This window comes from Colletotrichum gloeosporioides, assembly GCF_011800055.1.
Source record: "Colletotrichum gloeosporioides strain Lc1 chromosome Unknown consensus_123, whole genome shotgun sequence".
NCBI classification, from domain to species: domain Eukaryota; kingdom Fungi; phylum Ascomycota; class Sordariomycetes; order Glomerellales; family Glomerellaceae; genus Colletotrichum; species Colletotrichum gloeosporioides.
The window spans coordinates 21218-33774 of NW_025544768.1; positions in this window are offsets into that span (position 1 = coordinate 21218).

Consider the following 12557-nt stretch of genomic DNA (forward strand, 5'->3'; position numbering starts at 1 on the left):
TATTTATAAAGTTTAAACTTTTATATTTTATATATTAAGAGTTTTTATAAATATATAATTATTTATATACTAAGCTAACCTAAATAGAAAGACTTATAATATATGCTTCTCTTTTAGAAATAGTAATTCTAACTATTTTTTTAAACTATATAGAGGCTTATTTTCTTTTTATCTTTTATATTAGCAGTTTAATTAACCTATATAAGTAGGTAGTATAGTTTACTTTATACTTTTATTCTCTATATTTTAAACTTAATAATAGTATTTAAATCTATACTTAATTTTAATAAAGTAAATAAATAAATCTTAATATAACTAGTTATTAATATTTAGGTTAACTTATCTTTAGTAGAAGAGAATAGGTATATAAGTAAGTAGTAGAGTAGTAAAATATACTAATAAGAGCGTTATTTATAATATTATTATTTATAGAAGTGTTATTTATAATATTATAAAAGTGTAATTTATAATATAGAATACTAATAATATTTATAGCTTATATAATAAGTGCTAAATAGAAGCTTAAGCTTATACTTAAAGGTATAAACTTAAAAATATAACTTTCTACTACTATTACTAAAAGGGTTTTTAAAGCTATAATATAAGAACTTAACTATTTAAATAAAGTATTAAACTTAATAATTTTATCTCCTATATATAATAACTTTATATAATATTTTCTCCCCTTTAAGTTTAAAAGTTTATAATATAACTTTAAGTTTAGTTAGTTAATCTACTTTATTATATATAGTAGTCTAACTAAACTGTTTCCCCTATAGAACCTTATACTTTTTATTAAGTATATAGGAAAATAAAACCTTTATTTTAAAAGAATTAAAGTACTTTAAATAAACCTATACTTAAATATATTAGTATAAAATAATAGAATAAGATATATAATTCTATTATCTTAGTTTCTAAGACTNCTATTATAATACTTAATAGGGATAATTAAAAGTATTAGTATTTAATTATTAGAAGTAAAATTTTTAGATTTATTAAAAACTAACTACTATTAAAGTTTTACTAAGGATATATTTATTTATTAAGAATAAAAGTTAAGATATTAAAAATAATTAAATATTATTATAATTTTAACTATAAACTATATTAACTAAGTATTAANATAATATTATTTTTTTAATTTATTTAATACTTTATTAGAGGTTTTAATACTTAAGTTTTAAGAGGAGTATAATTATAAAATTAAAACTTAAAGAAATTAATAGAATAATACTACTAAAAGTAAATAGAAGTTATTTCACTCTACTCTATATTAGCAGTCTAGTTAACTTATATAAGTTAGTATTATAGTTTACTCTATACTTATTTTTCTAATACTTTAAACCTAATAGTAGCACTTTAATTTATACTTAATCTTAATAAAGCAAATAAATAAATCTCAATATAACTAGTTATTACCACTCAGCTTAACTTATCCCTAATAGAAGAGGGTAGGTAAGTAGGTAGTAGAGTAGTAAAACGTACTAATAAGAGCGTTATTTATAATACTATTATTAGCTAGAGCTTAGTAATAGCTTAAACCTATACTTAAAAGCGTAAACTTAATAATATAACTCTTTATATAGCTAAAAGAGTTCTTATAGCTATAGTATAAAAACTTAACTACTACTTTAAAGCCTATTCTTTATATCCTCCTATATATACTATAACTATAAAAACTTTTCTATTTTTCAGCTAAATAAGGCTACACTAAATAACTTAATCTATAAGACTAAAATTAATTAAATTAAGGGCTTTAAGTATAGTAACCTTCTTTATACTAATAAGAAAACTCTCCTTAAATTCACCTAAAAGTACCTACTTAAGATAGCTAATAAAAGCAATATAATAGAGTTATATAGTCTTAAGATTAATATAGAGATAGTTAAAACTATTAATAATAATCTTAATACCTATAATTACTTTATAAAAGCAGCCTAAGTAGAATATTAATAAGTTAGGAAGGGTAAATATATTAAGAGTATAGCTAATAGCAGTAGAGCTCTTCCTATATTAAAACTATATAGTAGAGCAGAAGATATTATTTATTATAATAGCTGATAGCATAGAGGCTTTTAGGCCTTTATGCTTAGTAGAGCTTATAGTATAGACGTCTAAATAGCAGAAGAGAGAGAAATAAAAGAGACTAATAAAAGATAGAAGCAGCTAGAGGAAGATAGTTAAAGCTTATTATAATAGTTAAAGTTTTAAATAATAAGATATTTAAGTATAAACTACTTATAGTTATATAACTGAAAGGTTATTAGTAGAGGGCGAGAGGACTAGTCTAACTTTTATAGTTAATACTAATTAAATTTCATAATATAAAGCTAGCAGCTCTCACTATATTCTATATAGTAAGCTTATTAAAAGTTTAATAGTACTATATATTATTAATATATAATATTCTTTTATAATTATAATAATAATATAAGAATAATAATAATACTTAACTTACTTTAATATTCTATATAAAATAAACTAATAAAGTTTAAAGTATTAACCTTTATATAAAAATACTCTATTTATTATAACCTATAACTATAATATTAATTATATAATATATATAATTATATAAGTACCTTATATAATTAGCAGTTTAGTAGGTTACGTTTTAGATTATCTTTCCCCNTAAGTTTATAGTTATAACGCAGCCCCCCTATAAAAAAACTATAGCAAAATTCACCTTATATATAGGTATAATTCTAGAAACACTATATAAGCATTTTAACTTATACCCTCTATTAGTTAAGGAAAACAGTATAGAAACCCTATATATTCCTACTAATAGGTAAACCTTCTAAATATCACTATATAAAGTTAAATATACGCCTTAGCTGAATAGACTAGCAGAACAGTAATAGCGCTAGCTATATAGCGTAAGGCTAGTAGTAGTAGCGCTATATATAGTAAGGCTAATTATATTAAGGCTAAATAGGTTACTAAGGCTCTTATAGTAATACTACTATATAAGAGATAACTTTTTAACTAGAGAGGTTATCTTAAGAGGTCCTTATAGTTAGAAGTATAAAAGCTTTATTACTATATATACAGCTTTATACTCTTCCCTCTTCCTCTTTCTCACTAACCTATAAGAAACCTTTATAATATTAGCACTTAAGCCTATATATAGATACTTTAAGCTTAGTATGCCTATTAATATAAATAATATATAAAGGCTTACTATAGAGTTTAATATTAATTAAATTAATAAAAACCTCTCTTTTATAGTATAGCTTAATATATATAAAGAGTATATAATTAGAATAATACTTAAGAGAGCTCTTATTAATACCTCTATAGGGGACCTTAAGATATATACTTTAATTAATAGTAAGTATATAAAGTTAGTAGTAGAGGTAGATAGGGTCTTTATATACCTTATAGAGTAGCCTTCCTTTAAATAGGCCCTCTATAATACTAAAGTAGAGGCAGCCCTCTAAGGCTTATTAGTAAGTACGCTTTATACTAACTAATAGAGAGAGCGTTACTAATAATAGTATAGCTATAAAGGCGTTAGCTAGCCTAATCAAATAAGAAGACTAATAGTAGATAGTAAAGCAGTAATAGAGATAGTGTTAGTAGTATAAGTGATATATAAGAGAGAGGATAGGTTAATAGTTTAATAGTTAGTAATTAAGTAATTAAGTAATTATAAACTATATTATTATTAAAGTGAAGTTAAAGATTATAAGGTTATTAATATATAAATATAAGTATAGCTATAGTTAAGAGAGGGATATAGTTAGAGATTATAATTATATAACTAAAAGCTATATATATTATTAGGAGGCGTAAAGTGAAGAGGTCTTATAAGATAATAAGCTAGAGGCCTTAACTAGGAAAGGTTTAGAAGTTATAATAGGGGTTAATCTAATATACTAACTATAGCTTACTTCCTCTAAGTTCTTAAGAAGTAGAGACTTCACTATTAAGGTTAGGGTATTACTTAGCTAAGGTTTCACTAAGTACTTACTAGTAACCCTACTTAGTAATCCTTATAATTACTCCCCTCTCTAAGACTTTAATCCCTAAGATATATATATATAATTATACCTTAGATAGACCCCTTCTATAGTTTCCCCCTACTTAATTAGTACTAACTCTTAATTATACCTTCTATATCTAAATTACTTTATTAGTATATCTATAGCTTTATACCTATAGATATATAGGGTTTTTAAGCTATTTAATTAATTTAAGTTATTTATGTTATTCTATAAGTTTATTAACTAAAAACAAATTTTTTATTTATTATTAAATTTTAAATAATTTCTTATATTAATTAGCTTATTATTATTTTATTATTATACTTCCCTTTTTAGGTAATAATCTTCTACTTATTTACTAGTATATACTTAAAGTAATTAATAATAATAAGATTTTTACTTATTACTTTATAGTTTTAAAGTTTTCCTTCCTTAGTATAATTTTTTAGTAATCTTATACCCCTTTAACTTTATTTTTCTTTTATTATATTTAATTTTTTTACTAGATATTTTACTAATAACTTTATATACTTTTATTTATTAATTTATTATTTCTTTTTTACTCTTCTTATTTCTTATTCCCTTCTTACCTCTTATTACCTATTTTAGCTAGTCCTTTTAGAAAGTCTCTAGTTATTTTTAAACTTAGTTAAGTTTATAATCCCTTTAAGTTTTATATCTTTTTATATTATACCTTTATTAATAGCTTACTAAGATATCTTATATTATCTAAATAGTTAAGGTTCTCTCTAAGTTTTAATATAATAATTAATTCTTTTTTAGAGATTACTAAAACCTTATTAATAAAAGATACTTTTATATTAATTACTTCTCCTCTATAAACCTTAATATCTTAAGTATACTATATATCTATAGGGATTATATTACTATCTATATTATCTATAAGTAGTAAAAAATTAAATTTATTACTATAAGTTTCTACTTTATTTTCTCTTACTTCTTACTAAGAATTAATTAGGAGTTTTAGGTTCTTAAGGAGCTTTATAGTACTACTTAAACTAGCTAGAATATAATTAATAATATCTATAAACTAGAGGTTAATACTAACCTCACTTTATATAAGTACTAATATATTTAGTTCATTTTAAATAAGCTTAATAAGGTTTAAGAGTATATAGCTATCCTTATTAAAGACCTTATTTAAGGTATTAGTTCTATTAATATAAACTAATTATAGTTTTAAAAGCTTATTTTAATTTATAAATTACTTATAATTACTATTATAGTTTAAATAATCTTTTACTAAAGGTTTAATATATATATACTTATTAATCCTTTATTAAGCTAGCTTTATTACTAAGTAATTAGATATTACTATCTATATTAATATTACTTAGCTTATTTATATTTAAAATAATACCCCTACTAAGTACCTTTAGGATTAGCTTAATCTAACTTATAATACTACTTATTTTTATTCTCCCCTTAGTAACTAATTAAAAAAAGATCTAAAGGAATTCTTAGAACTTCTTAAAGCTACTTAAAAGCTCCTTAATAAGTATACTAATAATAAGGTCTCTAACTACTAAATTACTATTACTAATAACTACTTTATCCCTTATAATAATATAAAGACCCCTATAGGTTAGTAGGTAGCTTAATCTAGCTAATACCTTACTATAAAAGCTAAAAGTACTAAGAAGTATAATATTATTACTTTTACTACTAAAAAGCCTCTTAAGAAAACTAGAGGTATTACTAAGCTTTTAATAAAAGCTAGTTATAATAGTTATAGTAGTAAGGCTACTTATAGTAGTTATAATAATAAAGCTAATACCTCTTTTAGCCTTCTTTTTATTAATAAGAAGGTTAATAAGCCTAGCTTTAATAATAACCCTCTTAGTTTAAATACTAACTCCTCTACCCCCCCTTTACTACTCTCTAGCCTTAGTAAGTAGGTCTCTAGTCTTAATTAGTAGGTCCCTCCCCTTAAAACTAATAATACTTAAAGGATAGGAACTTTAAGGTATCTATAGTTATTTATAGTATTTTATTATTAAACCTTTACTATAGTTCTTATTATTTCTCTTAAACTTCTTACTTTTTAGATAGTTATTAACTTTAAAACTAATTAGGTTTTTTCTTCTTATACCCCTATTAAGCTAAATAAAGTTTTTATTAGTATTACTTTATATTTATATAAAACTATCTATAAAATTAGGAATCTCTTAGTAATATTTTATTAAATACTTAGTAAATAATTACTATTTCTCTATATCTTATTTCTTATAAGCTTTTTAGATTTACTTCTTAAATTTATATATAGTAGTTTAAGTATTCTCTAAATAGCTTTTTAGTTCCTAAGTATTATATTTAATAAGTTATCTTACTTACTTAATAAGTTATTTTATATTATTACTTTATCCTTAGTAATTAATAATCTCTTTAACTTCCTACTCTTTAAGTTCTTCCTTAAACTTTAATAAGTTTACTTTAGTTTTTATAACTACTTACCTTATTATTTATAGCTTAAGTAATAAAACTAAAAATATATTATAAAGTTTATAATATTTCCCTAGGAAGTTTATTTAATATACTTAACCTCTTATATACCTAGTTATAATAACTTTAATATATTATAATATTAGTTTCTTATACTTAAACTTAAAGAACTTTATTAAGAGGCTTACTATTTACTTAGGTTTAAATAAGATCTCTCTATACTTAGAATTATAGTATTTAACTTAGGATTTTATAACTTTCTACTAATACTCTATAACCTTTTACTATAAGAAAATAATATAATTAATTTATTTTTTAATATTTTATATTACTATATAGCTTTCTATTTATATATACTTAATATTTTATAGATAGTATCTATATAGAGCTTCTATTAGTAAATAGTTAATAGTTTTATAGTTTAAGTTATTATATATAAACTTAGCCTCTAGAAATTAAAGTACCTATCTTTTTAAAGTATCTTTAGTATATACTTAGAGATATTTCTCTAAAGTTTAATATATATATTCTATTTAATTATTAGTCTATAAGTAGTATACTATAAAGAAGTAGTATTTAATTACTTTTTTATAAATAAACTCCTCTTAAAACTAACTTATAAGTAGTTTATCCTTATTATTAATAATACCTTTTAGTATACTAAAGTTATACTTAATCTTTTTATAAAAGATCTATAAGAATTAGGTAGTATTTAACTACTTAGTTATAGGAATAAATAGCTTAAACTTTATTATATAGTATATAATTATTAAGATTATATTATATTTAATACTATTATCCTAAATACTTATTAGAAAACTTATAATAAAGTTTATACTAATTTCTTAGAATAAATAGGCTAATAGAGATAGTAACTATAACTTATTATATAGCTTATACTTTAGTACTTATACCTCTTAGTAGGTTTTATAATTAGAGATATAATCTTAAATATTTATAACTAAGTTTAACTAGTAGAACTTCTTTTTAATTAATTTAGTTATCTTATTAAACCTTATATAGTTTACTCTATAGTTATTATAATATTAATAAAGTATTTTAAGTCTGAGTAACTACTTTATAGAGATCTTAAATCTTCCCTTATAGAATAAAATACTATCTATATCTATATAAAATCCTTCTATTTTATTAGCTAGTTTATAAACCTTCTTTAGTTTACTTTAGTAATATTTATTTTTAGTTTATAGTCCTCTAATAAAAGCCTATATTACTTTAGAAGGTTATTAGGTATATTGTTAGTAACGCTAGCTTATTATAGTGTTAATTGAGCTAGGCGCACCTTATGTAATTAGCGATTACATAAGGCACCACCCTCTGTAATTAACGCTGTAATTACAGCTGCTACCTCTAATATAGTTAACTATATATATATCACTACTAATGCAGTTAATATAATATAATATTTACTGCTTATAGTAACTCTTACTAGCTAGCTAGTCTTATAAGACTAATACTAATTAGTAGTTAACTTTATAGTTACTACTATATAATATATTAATTAACTATAGATCAGTAAAGCTCTAGAAGAGGTGGTTTTATTAATATTTATTTAGATCTATTCTGCCTAGGAACGCTTAATTAATTAACCTATACTAATAAGGTAGTTGCAAACTTCGAAAAAGATAGCTTATATCGCTTAAGCTGCTTTAAACTTACCCTCCTCTAATCTCTAAGAAGAGTATATTAACGCTAATATTACTAGCACTAATAGGATTAAGTGATATCTTCCTATAATATTAATAATAGTAGGATTATAATAATAGCCCTTATAGCCTCTAATTCTATACTTAATAGAAGTAATTGCAATATAACCTAAGAGATAGTCTGTCCTGCTTAGAACGCTTTTAGTAATTGCTCCTACTTCCTACTTAAAGAGCGTCTATTATACGCCTAACCTTTAACGTTAATATTAACCTATTAACTTATAATTAATAGTAAGGTTAACTTCTTACCTTACTAACTACCTCTCTTAGCCTCTTACCTCCCTATAAGTAGAGTTTTTATGCTATATAAATAGATAAGAGATTACCCTGCTTTTAATAGCTTTTAACTACCTTTTTCTTTGCTAAGTTGATATTAATAGTAAATAGCTATTTTAAGCTTATTTAATAATAACTACCTATATAGTATGCCCTGCTATAAGAATTTTCCTACTGCTTAATTACTAAATGCTAACTGCTAACTACTAGCTAAGAAGAGAATTTTTTACTATCTTTTAACTTTATTAACTTATGCTCCTTCTATAATACTACTATACTACTTTTACGTCCTTAAGAGTCTACTACTTTATTAATAACGTTATTTATTAAACCTTACCTATCTTCCTTAACTACTTTCTATAATACTCTTCTTTTACTTTAGTAAAAGCTCTCCCTAGCCTTTACGCCTCTATTTTTAACTACTATTAAGCTATATTAAGTTAAGTAAGTAATAGAGTAGTAAATTATTTATTAGATAAATAAGCTTTAGCTACTTTAGTTCCTAGTTAAGCTTTTTATAACTATAGCATAATAAACCTCACCTACTACTTAACTTAACGCCTTACTCTATTAATAACTCCCTTTAATAATAGCTAACTCCTCTAACTTAGGATTATTACTCTCTCTACCCCCTTTACCTCCTCTTAGCCCTCTAGTTAGTAACTACCTTATCTCTATCCCTACCTAAATCTATAGTATAGTTAATTATAGCGTTTAGGGAAAACTTAGTAATATTAACTTAAAGTTAAATATTACTATTTAATAGCAACTTACCTTATACTTTCTGTTTAATATAGAGTGTTACTAACTTAATAGCTTTACTAGCTTTACCCTCTAGGGTTAGGCGTATACTAATTTTAAAGAGGTACTAGAGTTTACTTTTACTTATTATAACCCTACTACTATAAAGGACTTTAGAGACTTCCTTATTACTAATAGAGTCTATATTACTATGAATAGCACCTCTATTACTTCTAATGTTTATACTGCTCTTCACTAAGACTTCTATAAGTAGACTATAGAGGAGATTAATAATAAGGCCTCTAAGATTACTACCTTTAAGAAAACTATTAAAAATACTAACTTCTTTAATAATATTTAAGGTATTAAGCCTAAACCTCCCTTAGCACTTTAGGTTAACTCTACTTATACCCCTACTAGTATAGTGCTATTTTTTAGCCTTATTTAAGATAGATTAATTCCTTTTAGAACCTACTAGTTAACTACCTTTATCCCTCTAAGTAACTTTAATATTAATATTACTAACTATAACCTAGTTAACTTAGCTATACCTAACTAACTATCCCCTTATTAACTTATAAATCTCATGAAGTTATACTATAATAGTATATGTTTTAGGGGTAATATATATAATATCTTTAACTCTAAGCTTCTTATCTTTAAGGATTACTATATTAAGGTAGGTATTAACTAGTTTTAAACCTTAAGCGCCTTCTCTATTATACTTAAGGGTAAAGTACTTAACTACTACTATAATAAGCTTTATAGTAATAATACGCCTATTAACCTCACTAGCTTAGTTATTAAAATTAAAACCTATTTTAAAACTAAAGAGTCCTATTAAGTGTATCTCTCTAAGTAGTATAATATTACTCTTAACTATATAATCTTAGAGAACCCTAGTAAGATTAAGATAGAGTGCCTTAAGATAGTATTTAATAAGCTTATTACTATCTAATATACCTTCTCTACTATTTACTACTCTAATAATACCTTTTATAATTAGGTTCTTAATGCTTACTGAGGTATACTTAAGTGTAACTATATTCTTATAAGCCTTACTAAGGACTATAAGAGTATTACTAATTAGCTTTAATTATTTATTAGTATTATAATATAAAGTTAGGCTTATAAGTACTTTATAATAAATCTAGCTTTTATTAATAATTAGTACTAGATTAATTATTAATATAATAGCTATAGCTATAGCTCTTAATTTAGCTGTCGCCTATATATACTTTATAGTTAATATTACCCTTAACTTATACTTCCTAAATCTAAGAAGAAGTGCTATATTTATAGTGAGATAGGCTACTAGTTAATAAAGTACCTTACTAAAGATCACTATAAGGCTTTTAACTACTTTAAGTGAATATATATTAATAAGGATACCTCTACCTCTACCTTTAATTACTTTCTAGTATAGTATAAGGGCGTTAAGAGTATTAATAACCTTCCTATTAATAGCTATAATAAGGATATATTAAACTACTTTAGTACTCTTAATATTAATAACTCTAATACTAAAGATAGCTAATATAGGTTAGATAGCTTAGATAATAAAAATTAATAATTTCTCACTTCTCACTTTACTAGTATCACTTTTAATAACTTTAAAGTTACTAGCGCGTTAGGTAATAATACTACCCTCTATACTATTACTAAGTAGGATCTATATATTATAGTTAAGCTTAAAGAATATACCTTATAGTTCTCTCTTAAAGGAAGGTATAGATTAATAATCTTCTAAGGTATCCTACTTAATACTAATACCTCTAAATATTTAATAGTAGGCTAGCCTTAGGTCCTCACACTTTAATAATTAATACTAAACCTTAAAGTTAACACTATGAGAGTAGCTACTATTAGATTTAGCCCTAGTAACCTTATCTACTCCTTAGGATTTATTAAAGTCCCTATACTATTTAGTCTTATTACTTTTTATATTATATTAATAAATATACCTTTCTTATACTGCCTTTATGATATAGATAAGATAGAAGTTATATTTAATAACCTTAATAATATTATAAAGTAGAGAGACCTTAGAGTTCTAATTATCTATAAATAGGGGTATCCTTAGATACTTCTCTAATAGGAATAGTTAGTTGCTTATTGCTACCTCAGTAAGGTTAAACTTTAATAACTCTACTGCTATTTCAGCTACTTATTAGTTACTAGACTTTAATACGTCCTTATTAAGGCTAGGTATGAGGTTAATAAAGGCCTCTTTGCTTATCTAACTAAGGTCTACTAGTACTATTAACTTTATACTAGTTAACTTAAAAGGTTTAGATTTACTTTATATAATAACTATAAGTTTAATTATAAGATCTTTATAGATATTATATATCTTAATAGTAACAGGCTAGTGCTTTATATTATTAATAGTACTATTAGCTTTAATATAGCTTATTTCTTTAAAGATCTATTAGCTTAGTATACTTAGGAGGCTCTATATATATACTAGATTAACGTCTATTAAGGCCCTCCTAACTTTATTACTATAGATATTAGCACTAACTTCTATAGCTATAAATTTAAGCGTGCTGTTTATACCTTAGTAATTACTATTAAAGAAGTCCCTATTAAGGCTTACTATAGTATTAGTAAGGTTAAATATTACTATACTACTTTATGCTATATTTATAATATTATTTATACTAAAGACCCTTCTATCCCTTATAAATAAGCCCTATAGATAACTATTAAGACTATTAATAATACTATTAGGCCTAATAGTTTAATCTTAACCCTATTTATCTTTAGTACTTACCTTTAAGTAACTAAGGATTTAGTGCTATCTTTAGGTATTATAAAGTATTAAGAAGCTATATAAAAAGCTACTAATAAACTCTACTATATACATACTAAGTAATAAGTCTCTAATACCCTCGCCCTCTATAACAGCTTAAGTATATTATTAATATTTACCCTCCTATTATAGTTAGATATTCTTATATAGCGTGAGAATAAAAGCTAAGCTAGCCTATATAAGCTTCTCTCTATTAATAGGGAGGACTATATACTTAACCTACCTTATAGATTAAAAACGTTTTAATTAACCTATATTAAGCCTTTTTATAATAACTTAGATAAAGATATTATTAATGCTAACTCTCTACTAAACGCCTCTAAGGTACTAGTAACGCTAGTAAAAGAAGACTAAGAAAGATTATAGGCGCTAGCGTTACTACTATTATACTGATATAGTTAGCCTCATAAGGGAGAAGAACGCTTAAGGCTACCTCTAGGTGAGCTATGCTGAAGTTTATAAAGATAGATACCTATAGCGAAGATAGTTAATGTTAACCCTACCCCTAGTGTTAACTTCACACTAGAGGTTAACAATATTAATACT